At 41.4% G+C, this 22,068-nt stretch overlaps 1 long non-coding RNA gene across 2 annotated transcripts in view; it reads left to right on the top strand.

Moving 5' to 3' along the window:
- LOC137210762 (uncharacterized) overlaps window positions 1–22,068 on the top strand; it is a 298,931-nt gene that overhangs the window by 199,750 nt on the left and 77,113 nt on the right. The gene's annotated exons all lie outside the window — the stretch shown is intronic.

The raw sequence follows: 22,068 nt of genomic DNA, 5'->3' as shown, positions 1-22,068 counted from the left end.
CCGCTCTCTGCAACTAGAGAAAGTCCATGCACTGCAGTGAAGACTCGATGCAGCCAAAAAATAAATAAATAAATTTATTAAAAATAAAAAATTGAGGTGATCCAGGTAAAGAAAGGAGAACTTGACATGTAGTAAGCTGACCTTTCAAAAATCTCATTCATCATTATTATTATTATTATTTTTTGCGGTATGCGGGCCTCTCACCGCTGCGGCCTCTCCCGTTGTGGAGCACAGGCTCTGGATGCGCAGGCTCAGCGGCCATGGCTCACGGGCCCAGCCGCTCCGCGGCATGTGGGATCCTCCCGGACCGGGGCACAAACCTGTGTCCCCTGCATCGGCAGGCAGACTCTCAACCACTGCACCACCAGGGAAGCCCCATCATTATTTTAGTGGATTTTTAGCATGGAGAAAAAATAAAAGCTTGTTTCAATCCTCTGTCATTAACTGGAAATCTGATGAACTTTCCTGATATTTACATATTTCAGGCAGTTGCTTGAGGAATTAATGAGCTAATGTATGGAAAACACAAAGCACATGGCGGACACACAGTCATCATTATTAGTAGTCGCTGAATAGGTGTTTGTTGAATGACTGTTGAAGGTAGAGTGTTATACAGGAAGCAATCCCAAGCCTGGATGTTGGATGACCTGCATTTAGTCCTGGTTGCCACTCTCCTTCTGTGACTTGAACAAGTCAATGAACCTTTCTGAGCCTCAATTTCTTCTTCTGAGAGTAGGAATAATAATAGCAGATACTTAATGATGTTATAATGATGAGTCCTACGATAAGTGTTATGCAAACTGTAAAGTGCTTTATAAATAAACAGCTATATGTGGGTGTGCACACCCATGTGTGAGCATGTGAGTTAGGCAGTTCGAAAGACAAAATGCGAAGGGGATACACCCTCATGATGTTGTCAGAGATGTCAAGAAATTACACCACTTCTTAAAAATGTTGCAATTTCCAGATGTAACCCAGACGTCTGTGCCCAAGAACAACTAATCAGTGCCACCATCTCCAGACTTGTGTTCAGTGCTTTCCCACTGCCTGTGGCTGTTAGTGAACCCAGTCAACGGGGAAAGGTTGCTCATCGTAGATCAGAGTGAAGGACTAGTCACTTCCTGCCAAGTTGTTTCTGTCACTGAAACGTACTGGACACAATTTTGATGAAAAGGAAGAGACAAGAGGCTCTCTGTCTCTGCATGGAGACTCAAGATTACACATCGGTTCCCCTTAACCAAGAGAATTCCAATTTATTTAGTTATTTATTGGTTTGGCAGGGAGAGCTCTCAAAGATGGGTTTTATTTTCGTAATTTTTCTCAGTTAGCACTAAGCAATGTTCACAGATGACCAATGAGAGAATAAGATGAGATGGAAATCTCATCCCCAAGCAGCTACCACCAAACTCCCATGAAGTGGCGGCTTCTGTTAACTTCTGAGGGGCCCCCTCCTCCGCCCTGCACCCTCTCTCTCCCCCTCACACAGACCCGTGCACTGACTTTCTCCATGGAGCCTGTTTACGGGGAAGCTAATTATTTTTCCTCGTGCAAAAGCCCACTTCTGACTTTGCAGCTGTGCTCAGTCTCCTGGAGGAGAACAGATCTGAGTTTCAGTGCTCCCGACTGTACATTGGATGGCCTAAAAACACCCACAGATTTGTCTTCTCTTTCCTAATCGGGCTGGGCTCTTATCGAAAGGCAAACTCTTCTGAGAATTCTGAGGAACTATTACTTCTCACGGATGGCATCAGCTATAAATAGCAGTGCCTTCCAGGTAGCGTGCTGCTGGCTGGCACAGCTCTGCGCTTGCTTTATTCCAGGGAAGATTGAATGCCGCTGGAGGATTCTGGGAGCGAGAAGGCTGGTCTGGCACCGGGGGCTTGGAGGAATTCACAGGGATCCTCCCTGGAGACCCTTCTCTGTACCAGCTTCCCTCCCAGCTGGGTACCAGGGTCACAAATACGCATAAGACAAGCTTGACCTTTTCAGGATCTCATAGCAGAGAGCAGAGCTGCCCAACAGGAGTGCAATGCAAGCTACGTATATAATTTTTAAAATTCTAGCGGCCATATTTTAAAAAGTACAAAGAAACAGGCAAATTCACGTTAATAATATATTGTATTTAACATACTATATCCAAAATATAGCCTTTTCACTGTGTAGTCAATATGAGAAAGATATTTTACATTCCCTTTTTTTTGGGGGGGGAGGATACCCACACTGTGACTGATTTTCATTATTTGACATGCTCCTAAAACTCATAAGCTGTACAAAAAGGTAGACTGACAGAAGTGTCCCCTCTCCCTCTCCCTCCCTACTACTTAGTTCCTAGGCCAACATTCTTTATACCCTGTTCTTGTCCCTTAGCCTTGAGAAAGCATTCTCCTTAGTTTCTGGTTTATCTTTCCTGTCCTCATCGTATCCTTTTCCAAAAATGAGCAGGTATACTTTTAAAGAAATATCCCTCCCTTTCCTATATGAAGGGTTCACACTATAGATATTCTTTGGCACTTTGTTATTTTTGACTTAAAAATATATCCTGGAAATCTCTCCATATTGGTACACAAAGATTTCTCTCTGTCTCTTTGTCTCTCTTGTTTTTTTTTGTTTTGTTTTGGCCACGCTGTGTGGCTTATGGGATCTTAGTTCCCCGACCAGGGATCGAACCTGGGCCCTCAGCAGTAGAAGCACAGAGTCCTAACCACTGGACCGCCACGGAATTCCCAAATATTTCTCTCTTTTTTTTTTTTTTTTCTGTACGCGGGCGTCTCACTGTTGTGGCCTCTCCCGCTGCTGAGCACAGGCTCCGGACGCGCAGGCTCAGCGGCCATGGCTCACGGGCCCAGCCGCTCCGCGGCATGTGGGATCTTCCCGGACCGGGGCACGAACCCGCGTCCCCTGCATCGGCAGGCGGACTCTCAACCACTGCGACACCAGGGAAGACCGATTTCTCATTCTTAATTGAACTTCAGAGCCCTTCATTGTATAGATGTACCAAACTTGTCTCAACTATTCTCCTATGCATGGTCATTTAAGTTGTATCTAACATTTTGCAATTACAAAAAATACTCCTGACGATTCTGATTCCAAATACAAGGTATGGGTTTTTTCCCCACACCAAGCGATTTTCTGACACCAGCCGGGTGTCTTACAATTCAGCTCAATTCTGACGCTGTCTACCTGGAGAGAGCATCAGTTCCCGCAGATTAAGGGCTCAGTCCTGCAAGACTCTCTCCCTCACCCCCGCAACAGATACTAATTGCAAGTCCAGGTTGTCAGCTGTGCTTCTGCTGGCCCGGCTATAGATCCGAGGTTCCAACAACCCCTCCTTATGTTGGAATAATTTACTAGAGCGGCTCACTGAACTCAGAGAAATAGTTTTCCTACTAGATGATTGATTTATTATAAAAGACATAAGTCAGCATAGCCAGATGGAAGAGATGCATCAGGCAAGGTATGGGGGAAGGGCATGGGGCTTTTATGTCCTTTGACCTCTGAGCGCATGACTCTCCCTGAATCTCCACGTGTTCACCAGCCCAGAAGCTCTACATTCCCTTTTTATACTAAGTCTTTGAAATGTGTGAATTTTACACATTTAACACATCTCTCTTTGGATTCTGACTTTTTATTGGAATGACTTGATTTTTACTTAAATTTCATAAAACTTGCGGTAGGAAAAGTGGATTCACAACAACCCAGGTTGTTTCAAACATTCTTACAAATTTTCCAATAACTGAATTGAATATCAGTTTTAAAATTGATATTTAAATTAATTAAAATGAAAAATGTGGTTCATCAGTTACACTGGCCACATTTCAAGTGCTCACCAGCAGCGTGTGGCCGGTGGTTACTACACTGGATTGTGCAGATCTGGGATAAAGAGGATGTAGGCTGAACCCCCTTGCCTGGGGCAGATTTCAGATCCATCACTGGCTGGGTGACCGACTGACTCACTAACACCATCTCATCACCGTGCACCAGCCACATACTCTTTTTTTTTTTTAACATCTTTATTGGAGTATAATTGCTTTACAATGGTGTGTTAGTTTCTGCTGTATCACAAAGTGAATCAGCTATACATATACCTATATCCCCATATCTCCTCCCTCTTGCGTTTCCCTCCCACCCTCCCTATCTTACCCCCCTAGGTGATCACAAAGCACTGAGCTGATCTCCCTGTGCTATGTGGCTGCTTCCCACTAGCTATCTGTTTTACATTTGGTGGTGTATATATGTCCATGCCACTCTCTCACTTCGTCCCAGCTTCCCCTTCCCCCTCCCCGTGTCCTCAAGTCCATTCTCTACGTCTGCGTCTTTATTCCTAGGGCAGGACAGGCATACTCTTTTTTTAACATTCTAATTTTAAAGGCTAACAAGCCCCTCCCCTCCACAGACCTTTGCCTGTACTGTGTTCTTCTTCAGCAGCACCGTCTCTTTTCCCTCTCCACCTCTCATCTCGTCACCTCCGATTCATGTCATCCTCACCCCAACTGTGACCTGCCCAGACTACATCAGGTCCTCTTTGTAAATTGCTCTCTCACTACCCTGCCCTTCTCCTTCCTCCACTCATTCTCCACAAGCATGGTGAGAACTTGCCACTTGTCAGGAACTGTTCTAACGCTTGGAGCACCATCAGGGAATGAAACAGACAAAAATCCCCACCCTCGTGGAGCTTATGTTCTGATAGAGGGAAACAGAATAAATAATAAATAAAGTCATGCTATGTTACTGGAGAAACTATTACATGCTACGTTTAAAGTAGAGCAGGGTAAAATGGAAGGGGAGTGTGGGGTGGAAGGAGGACAGGTGTTCGGCATAAGATAGTTGAGCCGACTTGAAAGAGGTGAGGGAATCAGCCATGCAGCTGCCTGGAGGAACAGTGTTCCAGGCAGAGGGAACAGCCAGTGCCAAAGCGTGGAGACAGAAGGACATCTGACATGTTCCAGGGCCAGCGGCAGGCCAGAGGGAGCCAGGAAGAAAGAGGCTGGCATGGGTTGGACAGGTAGTAGGGGGTGGGTCATGTAGGGCTTCTAGACTTAGGCTGAGATGTGGTTTCTCCTGAGTGTGAGGGGAGCCACTGGAGGGTTCTGAGCAGATGAATGGCTCTCACTGCGCAGTTCATTTATTATTTCTCCCACCAGGAACTCCACAAGAGGGTTTGTATAACCTGAGCTAGGGACTAAGAATGGTGATCAAGACAGGTTATACAAACCCCCAGGAATTTATATGTTTATCCATTATGAGATACAGCATGTATGGCCAAGGACTAGAGGTCTTGGGGCCATGTGCTCCTGTGTTAGAGTGCTGGCTTCCTCATCCACAGCGCTGTAACATCAGGCAAATTATTTAGCAATTAGCAAGACATTGAGCGAGGCTGCAGGACTCTGCTTCCTTCTCTCTCTGCTTGGTTCCTTTGGAAAGAAGTCTGAAGAACTTTAGGTGGCATCATCTTGCTTGGCTGGAGATGCCAGCTGGTTGGGGGCAGGAAGCCCAGCTGGCAGGAGGGAGAGCAGATGAGGGAAAGGAGAGGAAGGAGATGGTCCAACAGTCTGGGCATGCTGATTCTCAGAGGTGGGTGAAGTGTGGCCAAGAAGTTCACTGCGGATGTCCCAAAGTGGCAAGTCCTTCTTATACCACCCCCAAGACATGGCACAATGCAGGAAGGCCCACAGATGGAGTCCCGGTCATTCAAAGAGGAGAAAGGGCAAGGAACTGGTAAGACAGCTGGGTTGCATCAGAGCTGCCCTATCAAACTCCACTCTCACACGTGCTCTTCAGGAAATACTGCGGAGGCTACTTTCAGATGGGAGTGCACGATTGAACCCCCTTTTCCATTTCCTTTCCTTTGGCCAACGGCATGTCTCCTCATAATTGAACTTGGAGCTGTTACTTGTGAAGAGTGTCAGGTATTTTACATGTCCTGATTGCATTTGTTTTCATCTTTGCAATAACCCTCAGGCAAGAATTATTATTTGCATTTCCCAGGAAGGAAATTGGGGCTAACAGAAATTCAGTAACTCTCCCAAGGTCAGCCAGTTAGCCAGGTTTGAATCTAGGTCTGTCTTACTCCAAAGCCTGTGCTTTGTCTTTTAATGCATTTGTTCATTCATTTATTCACTCACATAGGTGAGGAAGACAAACGTCCTGCTCGCATAGAGCTTTCTTTATAATAGGAGAGGTATACAGGCATAAACAAGAAACAGACACAAAAATGTCATTTATATAGTGATAAATTTTATGAAGATAAAAGTGGCTGGGGTGGGAGTGGGGGTATTTTAGACTGGATAATTCGGGAAAGCCTCTCTAAGGAGCTGCCATTTGAGTTGACACATAAATGGGAAATAGTAGCCAGCCCGTGGGAAGATCTCAGTGTAGAGATCCCTTATCCTGTGTCCAGATAACCTGAGAGCCATACTCATGTAGAGACACAAAGGTTCTCTTTTCAGTCTGATCACCTATTCTCATATAATCATGGAAACCGAGGAGTCAGGGTTGGAAGTAGACTTAGCTGGCATTTCATCCCATAAAATATCATATGTCATATGATATTCAGAAAGGCCTTGCGAGGTAGGAAAACATGTATTTTTGCCCCAATTTTTCAGCTAACAAAATAAGCAAAAAGAGATTTTGTACCTTTCGGGGCAGTTTTTTGCTCCTAAATTCCTTACCCACTGGGCAGGGTCTGTGCTTATTTATTGTGCCTGGCCCATGGCTGTTTGCTGAATAGGAACCCAGGGATTTTAAACTGCTTCCTGTTTGTCCAGGATCCTGTAGTGCATCCCTCCTCTCCACCTACAGAATGAGTCTACATTCTGAGGAGAGTACTTTGCCTTTTTTTTAAATTTTTTTTTTTTTTTACTTACTTTAGAGATCTTTCCATATATATATGTATTTTTTAAATATTTATTTATTTAGGCCACACTGGGCTTTAGTTGCAGCATGCATGTGGGATCTAGTTCCCTGACCAGGGATTGAACCCAGGCCCCCTTCATTGGGAGCACGGAGTCTTACCCACTGGACCACCAGGGAAGTCCCGAGAGTACTTTGCTTTTGATCTCTGCTTCCTCTCTCTCTTTCACCAAAATTACCTTATCCATGCTCAGTTTTTCCAGAACTTGAAGTGTAAGTAGTTAAACTGAAAAATTAATATATTTATATATTCCAAATTTCATCCCCCACAAAAAATTTAAGATGGTTTAAATTTTAAGAGGATTAAAATTACATAATAATGATATTAAAAGTAAATATACTGAACGGGGGAAAAAAACCTACTGAATAGGAGAAAATAATTACAAATTGTATATCTGATAAAGTGTTAATATCCAAAATATATGAAAGACTCATACAACTTAATAGCAAAAAATCAAAATCAGATTACAAAATGGGCAGAGCATTTGAATTAACATTTTTCCAAAGAAGACATACAAATGACCAACAGGCACATGAAAAGATGCTCAACCTCATTAATCATCAGGGAAATGCAAATCAAAACTACAGTGAGATATCACCTCACACCTGTCAGAATGGCTATTATCAAAAAGACAACAAATAACAAGTATAGGTGAGGATGTGGAGAGAAGGGAACCCTTGTGCACTGTTCGTGAGAATGTAAATTGGTGCAACCACTATGGAAAACAGTAGGCAGTTCCTCAAAAAATTAAACATAGAACTAAATAGAACTACTGTTTGATCCAGCAATTCCACTTCTGGGTATTTATCCAAAGAAAATGAAAACACTAATTCAAAAAGATACATGCACCCCTTTGTTTATTGCAGCATTATTTACAGTTGTCAAGATATGGAAAAAACTTATGTGTCCATTAATGGATGAATGGACAATGAAACTGTGGTGTATGTGTGTGTGTATATGTATATTTACATACAATGAAATACTATTCAGCCATAAAAAAGAATGAAATCTTGCCATTTGTGACAACATGGATGGACCTTGAGGGTATTATGCTAAGTGAAATAAGTCAGACAAAGAAAGACAAATACTATGATCTCCCATAGATACGGAGAACAGATTGGTGATTACAAGGGGCAAGGGATGGGAAGGTGGGAGACATGTATGAATTTTTTGTTGTTTTTTTAGTTTAAATAATGCAAGTAAAATTTTTAAAAAAGTAAGTATAGAGTAGGGACTCTTGAGCAACATATAAGAGAAAGGCTACATGTTAATCCTAAAGGAATTACCTCTCTGCCTTTTCTCCTGTTACTGTTTATGACCAGTCTTGTCTAAGACTAACCTACACTTTGGTTTCCTAATTAGCACACACTCTTGCATATTCAAGGGTATCATTTCATAAAGTCTTCCTCTTCTTTCCTAAGTCATCCATTTCCCCCTTTCAACTGGATCACTCCCATCAGCATGGAAATAGGCTATGATTTTTGCTACCTAAAAAATACCTCTCTTAAACCTATATTCTCCTCCAGATACTGACCCTTCCTTCTGCTCAAAACAAACAAACAAACACCTCTCTGTTGTTTAGTGCATACATATTAAGGATTCACCAATTTAGAATTAAATAATGTTCCTTTTTATCCTTGATATATTTCCTTGCTTTGAAATTGTCTGACATTTGTCACATATTTGTCTTATTTTTGCCTAGTATTAATACAGCCACTCTAGCTCTCTTTTGTATTTGTATGGTAAGTATTTTGCATCCTTTTAACAATCATTGTTAAAGTTTTTTTCTGATAGATAGCATATAATTGGGTCTTGCTTTTAGAATCAATCTGATAATATCAGTCTTTTAATCTGAGTGTTTAGACCATTTATACTTAATGTAATTATTAATACACTTGGATTTAAATCTAACAGCTGTTTTCTATTAGTCCCATTTACTCTTTGTTTTCTTTTCTCTCTCTTTTTTTTTTTGTTGCCTCCTTTGGATAAATTGAGAATTTTATGTGTTTCCTCATTTTTTTTTTTTTTTTTTGCGGTACGCGGGCCTCCCACTGTTGTGGCCTCTCCCGTTGTGGAGCACAGGCTCCGGACGTGCAGGCTCAGTGGCCATGGCTCACAGGCCCAGCCGCTCCATGGCATGTGGGACCTTCCCGGACTGGGGCACGAAACCGTGTCCCCTTCATCGGCAGGCGGACTCTCAACCACTGCGCCACCAGGGAAGCCCCCTATGTGTTTCATCTTTTGCTTTGGCTTCCAGTGTTTTACACTCTCATACTAGCCCACATCTAGCCTTTAGCAACTTGTTGGATTATTTTTAGCTGCTTGTATGCTGCCCAGCATCTCTTTCTTCTGTGGTCTGCCACAGGTGAGCCAGGTTTCAAGGTCTGTCTTTCCTTGGATTTCAGGTTATTTTTTAGCCCCGTCACTTCAGCTGTCTGATGGGTTCAAGGAAAGTAATAATTTTGTATTCTATCCCCCTTATTCTTGTTGTTAGGATTGAAGTGATGCTCTTTGCAGCTTTTGTACGTCTTAGGCCTAAATTCTCTGATTGTTTTTACAGCAAAACAATGAAAAAGAGATGTCTATATCTATATTCTCCAAAGTGTCTCTCTTCATTATTCCTTTTTTTTTTTTTTTTAATTTATTTATTTATTTTGGACTGTGTTGGGTCCTCGTTTCTGTGTGAGGGCTTTCTCTAGTTGCGGCAAGCAGGGGCTACTCTTCATCACAGTGCGCAGGGCTCTCACTATCGCGGCCTCTCTTGTTGCGGAGCACAGGCTCCAGACGCGCAGGCTCAGTAGTTGTGGCTCATGGGGCTAGTTGCTTCGCGGCATGTGGGATCCTCCCAGACCAGGGCTCGAACCCGTGTCCCCTGCATTGGCAGGCAGATTCTCAACCACTGCGCCACCAGGGAAGCCCCTTCATTATTTCTTGAAACTTACTCCAATAAGGCTTGTACCCTTATCCTTACACCAAAAATTGTTTTTCTTTTTTAAGGTTTCCAATAAACTCTGTGTTGTTAAATATGATGGTTAGTTCTGAGTTCTCATCTTACTTTACCTTTCAGCATCATTTCACACAGATGACCTCTCACTCCTTCCTCAGTAAAATACTTTAACTTGGCTTCTGGAACACCATAGTTTCTTGAATTCCCTCCTACATAAGTGGCTGCTCCTTCTTTATCACCTTTTTGAGTTCCTTCTCTTTTCCTGACCTCTAAGTGTTGAGTATCCTGGGTTCAGTTTCTGCACCTCTTTTCTTCTTTAATGATACTTATATTCTTTTTGTGATTTCGTCTAGTCTCAGAGTTTTAAATATCATCTATTCACTGACAAGCCCCCTGAACTCCAAATTTATACCCTACTAGACATCTCATTTGAATGCCTGAGACATCTTAATTTAACATGTCTAAAACCAGATCTTCCCCCAACAAACCTGTTCATCCTCCAGACTTCCCAAACTTAGTAAATATATTCTCAGTAAAAGTCCTTCTATTTGTTCAGACAAAAACCTTGGAGTCATCTTGGCACCTCCTTTCAGATCCCACATTTGATCAATCAACAACCCTTGCTGACTATACCTTCAATATATATCCAGAACTAATTGTTTCTTATAATTTCTGCTATTACTACCCTCATCAACACTTCAATCATCTTTGGCCTGGATTATTGTAATAGAACTCTAACTGGTTTCTTTTCTCCTGCCTTCCCTATCTAGTCTATTAATGTACTGGCCAGTAACAAAAAAGCAATGGCAATTATAATTAGTAGTGTGATATTAGGCAGGTCACAACCTCCCTGTGTCTCATTTTTCTCATTTGAAAATTAGAAATATGAGCAGAATTCTAAAGATGTTCTCCCAAAATTTTGGTCCCCTGGCTACTCAATTGAACATTAATTTAGATACTGTTGTGAAGGGATTTTGCAGATATAATTAACGTCCCAAATAAGTTGACCTTAAAATATGGATATTAACTGGGTGGCCTTAGTAAATCAGTTAGGTCTTTTAGAAGCAGAAAGTTTTCTCCTTCTAGTGGTAGAAGAGACATTCAGAGATTAAAACTTGAGGGGAATTCAATGTGCCATTGTCAGCTTTGAAGATGGAGGGGGCACAATGCAAGGAATGCCTTCAGCTTTTAGGAGCTGAGAGTCAGCCAGCAAGGAAATGAGTACCTCAGTCCTACAACCACAAGGACCTGAATCAGCCAATAATCTGAACAAACTTGGGAGCAAATGCTATCCCTAGAGCCTCCAGATAAAATCCTAGTGTGGCCTGTGCCTTGATTTCAGTCTTGTGAGACCCCAAGCAGAGAGCCCAAATGAGCCTGCCTGAAATTCTGACCTACAGAACTGTGAGATAGTAAAGGTGTGTTATTTTAAGCTGCTTAATTTGAGGCGATTGTGGTGCAATGATAGAAAACTAATGCTAGGAATAATAAGAAACTTGTTCTCTTCATGGTAATTGCTCCTTTTCAGAGATAAGTCAGATTATGTTTTTATGCTTCTTTCGAGAAAAGGGTTTACCATGTCACATTGAATAAAAACTAAATAGGTTAAAGGGTTCAACAAGACTCTACTTGATCCTGCCCTTTCACCCCTTTGACTTAATTTACTACTTTCCTGCTTATTCACTCATCTCCAGTCAAATTGGAATCCTTGCCTTAGAATGCTTGTACTTGCTGTGCCCAAGGCTCAGAGTATAGACTCTAGTACAGAGTTAAGATGTCTTCACAGCTCCACCATAAAGTAGTGGAGGTCTATCTCAGGTCTTTGCTCAAGAATCTGCGGCTTGATACGCTTCATTAGCTCATTATTTGTGGAAAGTCTACAGTCACAGTCTTTTCAACTGATTTTTTCTGTCCTTTCTTTCCGGGACTTTAATTACTGTTAAATCTTTTGGTTGTGTGTCAAATGTATCCTATTCTTTTTTTCTGTGCTTTCCACCCTTTGGTCTCACTGTGATTTAGTCTGAGTATTTTCTACTGACCTGTCTTTTAGTTCATTAATCCTTTATTCTTTTGTGCCTAGTTTTCTTTTAAACCAATCTATTAAGTTCTTAAATTCAGATACTATATTTTCAATATTACAGTTTCCATTTAATCATTTTTTAAAATAGTTTCCAGTTTTATGGTCAAATTTCCTGCCTGGCCATTTATTTTCTTGCACATATTAACCACAGTTATTTAAAATTTTACTTCTGGACCTCTTTTGGGTCTGTTACTATTGCCTCTGCTTTTTTCCTCTTGTTTTTGGTTCTGTCTCCTGATACGCCTGGTAAATTTCACTGAATTCCAGCTACTGTGTGCGAAAAAGTTCTAGAACTAACATGAGACTCTGGAAGGAAATTATCTTCCTCTGGCAGGAATTAGGAGGATAATAAGCCAGTCTGGGATTGACCTGAGTTGAAGCTGTGTCTTCAGTCTTTGCGGAAGTTGGCAAATTTCTAGTATGCCCTTATTCCTGGGTTGTAGAACTTCAGTGGTTCCAACTGAAAGCCCGTGGTATTTACCATGTCCCCTCCTCCGTGACCTGTTCTGAATTGCAATGTTTTCTCCCTAGCCCTTTGATATGGCTGAACTCTCAGCCTCGCAGCACAGTTTCTTCTTGGTTTCTTGGCCTCTTGGTCATTATTTACTAATGAGCAAATACCTCAAGCAGAGGCAGGATGTAGGGCTCACTTCTCTGTGCTTCTCTTCTCTCTTGAATCTTGGCCCTTCAAGTTAAATAGCTCTTTAATATTTTAAAAATAATTATCTTTTTTTTTTTTTTTCTGGTTGTCTTCAGGGAGAAGCTTGGTCTGATCTAAGCTGGCTAAGATATAGCTGGAAATGGGAGAAATGTCGCCACCTTTATGATAACTTTCCTGACACCCTGTCCTGTAAAAAATGGCAACCTATCACCTCCCCTCCTCTATTCGAATGCTTTTTGTTTCTCTTCTCTGCATTTTTTCTGTATAGTATTTATCAGTATTTTATGCACTATATATGTTATTTATGTGTATTCTCCACAAAATATAAGCTCTAAGAGAGAAGAAATTTATAAATATATTTCTTCCATTGCAGTATCCTTAGCCCCTAGCACAATGCTTGGAACAGAAGGTAATTAATTAACCAAATTAAATATTTGGTTAATGAGTAAAAAAATTGAATGGATAAATATGAGACAATGTTGAGTCAATGTGGTTTAGACACTTTTTGGTGGCAGCAACAAAGGAGAAAATGTGATAGATTGGAATGCTCTTATTATCTGTTAGAAGAAAGGATACCATTTATTAAAGAAGTACAAATTTATTTCCTGACATGACTTTCTTAAAGGAATTTTTTACCTGATACAATATATGAGTCTTTTAATGACATAATAAAAACTACATTTAATGCTACTTTCATAGTAGATGCAGAAGCAATTTTATATGATTCTTTTGGTTCTATTATCCATAAAAATTGAGAAAATGAGTTTAAGCTGGAGAGGTAAGGGCTGAAAAAACAACTCAAGGTAACTAGAATGGTAAAATTTGTATTTTATAAGTAATTCTCAGAAATTATGAGAATTACCAGTAACAGCAGCAACAGGAACAACTACAAAATCTAGCAGGGCGACAAAGAGCAGGTTAATTACCTCTTTGAGCCTCAGTTTTCTTTCCTGTAAAAGAGGAATAATGAGAACTCTACTCTTTCCGGAACTGCTGTGAATATCAAAGATAGAATTCTAAATGCTGGTTAACAAACAGCTGAATTGATTAATCACCATTGACAAAATGCTTTTATGTGCATTTTCATATTCACGTAAGCAGGTTCTGTGTGCAAGTATTGTCATCACTTTCCATTTTCCAGGTGAGGAAACCAAATGCAGGAGGCCCATTTGGCATAGCCGGCAAGCAGCCGAGATATAATTCATCCCTCTGTCTTTGATTCACGTGCTCTGTCTCCAGAACCATATTGTCTCTCCAGTGGAGGGATTCTCAAGTGGTAGAAACTCAGACATCAGGGCAGACACTGATGGGTCTGGTGGCCTTTCTCATGCTCCTGTGGTTCCTCCACATCAGCTCAGCTCATCGACTGTTGCAGATGTGGAAGTAGATAAAAATCCCAAGGACTGCTTTCACTTCAACACCTAACCCCAAGGGCTAGGGACCAGATGAATTCCTTCCAGTTGTGAGAAATCTACACAACTTCTATTTCTTCTTAGTTAAAAAGCGACACATTTCATCTTTCCCTTATAAATTAATATTTGGTCTTTATCTGGAGCTGAATATAAAGACCTTCCTGATGTCTGACTCAGTAAATTGACTCTATCCTTTGAACTCTGCAATGGCCTCAGGCTACAAGAGTAGGAGAAATGCCTTCACAAATATCAAAGGCACAGCAAGTTTATCTCTCTAAATATTAAACCTAAAATAGCCACGACTCTGGGCAAATAGACCTCCTTGCTCTCCTGGCCTCCTTGCTGGAGTCTGTGGTGCTACCTTGGACTAACAGAGTCCAGTCTTTCCCTAGAAGAAGGGGAGAAGTTGTGTATTCCTGGAGTCTTCCAGAATGCTTTTGAGCACAGAACCTGGGAAAGCACATATTTAGGGGTTTCTGTTGCTCTCATGACCTCATCCATTGGCATTTTATTTCTACTCCTAAGATCTAAGGAACTGGAAGCAGATGATGCATTTCTTTCATGGTCTAACAAATTGGCCAGTAACTCAGACAGGCCAATTCTTTAGGAAAAAATATGCCAGGAAAATGCAATTACATTTAGCTGGAGCTAAAACCCCCACACGATACGATAATGATGCCGTCATTTATTTTTCCTCTTCCTTTGTGCCAGATGCCACACTATGCATTTCATATCCATTGTTTCACGTCTGTCACATAGTATCTATGCAAAATTCAGTATCATCCTGTGTTTACAAATGGAGAACTGAGCCTTGGAGAAGGTAAGTGACTTGTCCTAGGTCTCATGTTAGGTAGGTTGTAGAGTTGAGATTTGAACCCATATTCTTTCTGATAGCAAAAATAAAACTCTTTCTCTTCACCATTATTATTATTAGTAGTAGTAATTGTTAGCACCTTATTATTTGTGGCAGGCAGCCTCCAAGATGGCCCAATGGTCTCTGCCTTATGTTGAGTGTGGACTGGACCTAGTGACTCAGTTGTATCAGATGGGATACAGCAAAATGATGGGGTGTCACTTTTGCAATTAGGTTACAAAGAGACTACAGCTTCTGGCTTGGGTATCTCCCTTTGGGAAAGCAAGATGCATGTTGGAGAGGCCCATGTGACAAGTAACTGATGTTTCAGACAGCCAGTAAGGACATGACCTGCCAAGAGCCACAGGAGTGAGCTGAGAAGCAGATCCTACCCCATTCAAGCCTTGAGATGAATGAAGCCACGAATGACCACCCGATCGTAGTCTTGTGACAGACCCTGAGTCAGAACCATCCAGCTAAGCCAGTGGCTACCCAGGGCAGGTGCCTTCCTTTATGTATCTCACTCTAGACCTGATGATCTGAATGGGTGGCATCTACCTGGGGCATGTTCCTCCACGGTGGGAATCTGAAGTTGTCAGAAGGGCAAGAGGAAACACGTGAGCTCGCAATGTGTGGACTTGGAGCTGGCGCACTGCCATTTTTGCCCATGTTTCATTGGTCAAAATAAGTTACAAAGCCAAGCCCCACATCAAAGATCAGGAGGTAGTCTCTCCCCATGGAAGCAGGATGGGGAGGGGAGTTGTTGGACAACTGAACTTCCAAATCCTCTGTTATGGCTGAGGAAACATTGAGCTCAGGGATGATAGAGACCGTGCTTAGATGCAGCATTTTGTGGCTTCAAATCCTGTGAGCTTTTTCTTAAAGAAAATCTTCCTCGGTTCAAACATTATAGGGCTCTTCAATTCTCTGGGCAACAGATAGAAATTAGAGTGAGCATCATGGTGGTCTGAGAAAAGTCAGTGAATGCTGGGTTAGTTAGAAAAGGAACTTAAACTTGGAGCAATCAAGAACTGATCTGATTTGAGGAAGCAGGGATGCTGAGCACTGAGGAAACGAGGAATGAGGGGTGCTCAGGCCAACAGAGGAAGATAACCTACAGAGCGTGAGCTCCATGTGGGTGAGGATCTTTTCGTATAGCGCTCCCTGATGAATTCCAAGAACAGTGTCTGGTAATAGTAGGGGCTCAACGTGTATTTGTGGAGTGACTGAATAAATATTGCTAATGAAATAATGAAATATTTGCTAATGAAATGCTGCTAATGAATAGCAGGATGATATAGACCAAGGGCTTTGGAATCAGATGTGTGAATGTAAGCTGTGCTACCTGTCAACTCTGTGCAAACTTGGGCAAAGTATTTACTCTTGAGGACTCTTTTTCCGTTACCTGCCCATACCCGATTCATTATCAAGTCCTATTGACTTGACCATCTAAATATCTTTCCACTCCATCTCTAGTAGTAGAGATTTTGCTCTAATCCAATTTACTTTCCTTTTGCAATAACCACTCAATATCTGGATAAAGGCAAATTGGGGGCTAGGGTTGACTGAGGAAGGGCACCTAAATTAAACCAGGGGGACAGGAAAGGCTTCCCAGAGAAACTGATCCTTGAGCTGAGTCCTGAAAGACGAGAAGATGTTATCCAGGCAGAAGGGAATGGAGTGGGCTTTCTCGTAAGAGGCGTTAGCAAGTGCTGAGGCAGGAATTTCCAGGAGTTGGTTACTTGGGGGCTTCATGGCACATGGGAAATGTGAGCATAGAATGGTGGGACGTTTTGCAAGAGAGGAACTAACTCACCTGCACGATTAAACTCAACCTCCTAACGCCCCTCCCCCCACCTCTGCAAGCTACAAAGCCAGAAAGAAGCGTCTAGGAGGAATCATTTAAAAAAAGACAACTTTGTTGAGCTTGATGGTCATGTTTGCTGAATTCACTCATTCTTCTATTCATTAATTCTCTCAACATGCAGTTTTGAGCTCCTGTCATATACTAGGTAATTAGCTAGCATGCTGGGAGGGTATAAAACCAATGTATAGGATGCAGGCCTTTCCCCCGAAGTCAAGTAGGGAAGCATATGCAAGCAAAGAGTGAGATGCACTGTAGTAAGTCCTGTCATCGATGTGAGTCCAAAGTGCTGTGGGAGAAGCCGAGGGCCGGGGAGAGCAGTCGGAGAAGTCCTAGAGGAGGTGGTAGAGAGTACTTGCAAGATGAAAGTGTGCCAGAAGGAGCTGGGGTAAAGGGAAGGGCACGGCGGGCAGAGAACACTGTGTGCAAAGGCGTGGACGCGTGAAAGATCACCACGTGCTCTGAGAATAATAAGCTCAGTGATCCTGGTAGGGAGAGCTGGGCGGCCGCCTAGTAAGTAGCAGGAATAAATCAAGAGCAGGGAGAGAGGACAGCCCGCAGCTTCCTCTGGCTTCCTACTTCTCTACCTCACATTTGTAGTCGATGTTCCTTCGTTTCCCTTTTGTCTGTGTGGGTTTTCGGGCTGTAACTGTGTCCATGGACTCTTGATGCACATTATTGCTGATGGTCAGTTTTGATCATCACTTGAAGGCAGTTATGAAACCTACCGAAGACCTCTCTCTATTGGGTGAAGTAAAGCCAATTCCTTTTACTTTTCCTTGGGGCTTTGGTTTATTAGAAACGTTAATGAAAAAGTATAGTTTTTTTAAAATGCAAATGTCCTCTTCCCCGGGCCTTTGGCCTCTTTTGACTATAAGGTTTTATTCTCATGTCCAACATGGAAGGTTGGCCTGAGGGGGTGTTAGGAGGAGACTTTATTGATGGAATCAGGGGAAGGGAAACTTGAGGAAGGGAAGGTCACCTGCTGGGCTCTGTGCAAGGTGCTTGAAATGTGAGATTTTTATAATCCTCCCAGCATCTCTGAAAGGTAGGTGTTAGTCTCCCCAGTTTGCAGATAGGCAAATACAGCCTCAGGAAGGTTTCTGTGATTTTCCCAAGGTCACATCATTAGGAAGAGGCAAAGCTGGGGTCTGCACCAATGCCTGTCTGAACTCAGAGCTCAGGTTCTCCTCATTAAACCTTGCTGACTGTCCTTTGTTTGTCCAATGATGCATTTTCAAGTTACTCGCTGCTGCCCAAATTTCACCAAATATGGACCAAACAATTACCCAACAGCAACAGTCATGATGACAACCAAACACATCCAGGACCACTACAACATATATTGCTTTCTTTTTGGTAAAAGGCCACCCAAACTACCTTCATTTTGGATCCTCCCAACCCTCTGCAAGAATAGCAGGGCTGTGATTAGTATCATCATTTTACAGAGGAGAAAAACCATTGGGATATCAGCAAAATGAATTTTGTATTTGGTGTGTTTTTTAAAAGTAGTTTGATAATTTCTGGGATCACAGGATCTGCAGAAGGTAGCCTATTTAAGTCATTGTGGGCTAATGGAGAACAGAAGTTGAGGAGCTGTGTGACCTTTGGTAACTCACTAACCCCTCTGATCATCAAATTCCACATCTTCTAAAGTGAGTTCCTACTTTGCATCGTACCACACTTAAATGGACTTGTGAGACTGGCAAAGAAAGTACAGCAAACCTTGGACCAGGGAAGGAACAAAACCTCGAGGTTTTCTTTCAGTGGATGGAACATAGGCATCTACCATCTCCCCTTCCCCAAACCGTTCTGAAATGCAAGTAAAGAAATAAGAAGAAGCATAAACCTACAAAAAGGAAGAATAGGAGGGGTAATAACATAAGATGAAAGATTACCAGTGTCTGGTCATTTAAAAGGTGATGAAAAATTATTAAAACAAAGATAGTCAAGCAGTAGGAGCCTTGCAATAAAAAATAAGTTGTGTTGCTTCCACTGAAACTCAGAAGTGCTCTGGAATTAGAGGCGTGAGGCGTAGAGAAAGGTAAGGATGAAAACAAGGAACTTGTCAGTCTCTATGAGGAGCAGTGCCCTCCTTTCCATATTGCATCTCCCATCCCACACAGTTGGATCACAGCTTTCCCCTCCCCTGGAAAAGACAGGTTTATTCTGCAGAAGCCATCAAAAAAAGCAGAGGCGGGAATAAAAGAGGCAAACTCCCCCACCCCTTCCATTGCTGGGCTCTAGGAAGGGAGAAGAGACTAACTATCCCCAAAGGAAATGCCTGTGGACACTAGCATCTTTCGTTCCCCCAACAAATTATTGCAGCCCTACCCAGTCATCCTAAAGTGAGTGAGATATAGCTGTTAACAAGCCCTGCCCACACCTAGAGAGCTCTCACAACATTTTAGTAGCTTCCCTTTTAAATATGAACAGACAAGATAGAATCATCATGTTCTTGAAGAAAACTTCCAATAAGAAAGAGAGAAACCAAAAAAGTAATTCGGGGGAAACAGAAACAATGCAAGGAGCAGTGTTAAAAAAAAATTCAGGACCTTCCTGGTGGTCCAGTGGTTAAGACTCCACGTTCCCAGTGCAGGGGGCATGGGTTCAATCCCTGTGCAGGGAACTAAGATCCCGTGTGCCGTTTGGCAAAAAAAAAAAAAAGATTAAAAAGTCCAGTTAAAACAGATGTTTAAAATAAGATATAAAGTCTTATAACACAATATGAAAATATGTCCAGGGTTCAGTCACTCATTATGCCAAGAACCAGGAAAATCTTACACTGAATGAAAAAAGAAAAAATATTCCAACAACATCTGATGGTGAAATGGCAGAAATGTTAGAATTATCTGACACTGATTTTAAAGCAGCCCAAATAAAAATGCTTCAAAAAGCAACTACAGACATGCTTGAAATAAATGAAAAGATAAAAAGCTTAAGCAAAGAGAAAAAAGGAGTTTTTGGCAAAGGCATAGAAGATGAAGAACCAAATGGAAATTTCTGAACTGAAAAGAAACACAATAACCAAGATAAAAATCTCATTGGTGGGCTCAACAGCAGAATAGAAGGGACAGAGGAAAGAATTAGTGATCTGTAAGATAGAATAGATATTATCCAATCCGAACAACAGAGAGAAAATAGATGAAAAAATAAACAGAGTCTCAAGGACCTGTGGAATTTTAACGAAAGGTATAACATTCATGTCATCACAATCCCAGGAGAATAAAAAGGTGGGAGAGGACTGAGAACTTGAAAACTTGAAGACTTGAAAACTTCCCAAATTTGGCAAGAGACATAAATCTACAGATTCAAGAAGTTGAGTGAATTTAGGATAAACAGGATAAACCCAAAGAAATCCAGATCAAAGCACGTCATAATTAAACTTCTAAAATTAAAGACAAAGGTGAAAAAATCGTGAAAGCAGCCAGCGAAAACTGGCAACTTACATGTTGTGGAAAACCATTTAAATGACAATGGATTTCTCATCATAAACAGCCCATGCCAGAAAAGAAGTGGCACAATGTTTATCAAGTGCCGAAAGAAAATTGTTGAGCCAGAACACACGGTTAAACTGTGGTGCATTTATACCATAGAATACTGCTCAGCAATAAAAAGGAACTAAATATTGTTGCATGAAATAACCTGAGTGAATCTCCAGAGGATTGTGCTGAGTGAAAAAAGCAAATCTTAAAAGGTTGCACATCATATGATTCCATTTACATACAATTCTTGAAAAAACAAAATCATACAAATGGGGAACAAATTAATGGCAACCAGTGGTTAAGGAGGGAGTGGGGGAGGGAGGGAGGTGGGTGTGGCTTATAAAAGGGCCACATGAAGGATCTCTGAGGTGAACTTACTGCATTATTGTTAATATTATATTGTTATGTAGTGGGTTTTTTGAATTTTTAAATTTTATTTTATTTATTTTTTATACAGCATGTTCTTATTAGTTATCTATTTTATATATATTGGTGTATACATGTCAATCCCAATCTCCCAATTCATCCCACCACCACCACCCGTGTCCTGTAGTTTTGCAAGCTGTTTTCCATGGGAGGAAAGTGGGTAAACCGTTGCTCTCTGTATCTTTTCTTATGAATGCATGTGGATCTACAATTATCCTAAAATTAAGATTTTAATTTTAAAAAATACTATAAGAATATTCCCCAGGACTGAAGAACGTAAGTTTCCAAATTGTAAGGTCCACCTGAAGATCCAGAACGGACTTATATGAATTTTATGTGAAATTCCAGAAAAGAGTAAAGAAAAGATCCTAAAAGCACACACAAAATAGAGAGAGAGAGGAAATAGAAGGGGGAGGGGCACAGAGAGGGAAGGAGAAGGGAGAGGGAGGAAGGGGTGGGAGGGAGGGATAGTCAGGGAGTTTGGGATCGACATGTGCACACTGCTACATTTAAAATTGTTAACCAACAAGGACCTACTGTATAGCACAGGGAACTCTGCTCAGTGTTACGTGGCAGCCTGGATGGGAGGGGAGTTTGGTGGAGAACAGATACAAGTAATGTATGGCTGAGTCGCTTGGGTGTGCACGTGAAACTGTCACGACATTATTAATCGGCTATACTCCAATATAAAATTCTAAAAGTTTAAAAACAAATTTAGGTCTTTAACCTAAAATTCTCTAGCTCTTCCAATTAAGCATGAGATTAGGATAAAGATATTTTCAGGCATGCAAATCCTCAAAATTTTTACTTTCAATTTAGCTTTTTGTAGGAAGGGAGCAAATCAAGAGAGAAGATATAGGATCCAAAACAGAAGGTCCACACCCAAGTGAGTTGAAGCGAAGTCCTTTTGTGGCAGCTGTGCTGTGAGTGAAAGGTCAACCAACACCAACTTAAGCAGGCCAGTGAGGGCTTCAGAAGTATCTGTTCAGGAAATAAATTAATTAATGAGATTATGGCATGCTTGTTTGTGAAGAAATATTATTTAAAGTGGTTATAAAACTTTGTTAGAAAATTTGGAACATGGAAAACGAAGCAAATTCCCAATGCCAACAACTGAAAATGAAGCAATTAATTACCCCTGTGAAAAATTAAAAGCTGTATAAGGGAAAAAAAACTGCATTCTTAGTTTGACTTGGCTTAGTCATGAACATATTTACATCATCAAAAGAAACACTGGATTTAACAAAAAACATTGATAATAGGAGAGAGGGAGAATAAAAGTGGAGGGTGTGTGTAGGGGAGACTTAAAGGTGCTGTCTTGCATTTTTTATATGATAGATTTAGATAATGTCCAAAATCAAGAAATCAAGAATCACAGTACTAGCTAGCATTTTAGGTAAAAAATCTAATATGGTGGGACGTGCAGAGTG

This window comes from Pseudorca crassidens, chromosome 17, assembly GCF_039906515.1.
Source record: "Pseudorca crassidens isolate mPseCra1 chromosome 17, mPseCra1.hap1, whole genome shotgun sequence".
Taxonomy (NCBI): Eukaryota; Metazoa; Chordata; class Mammalia; order Artiodactyla; family Delphinidae; genus Pseudorca; species Pseudorca crassidens.
This window is presented reverse-complemented; position numbering and strand designations above follow the sequence as displayed.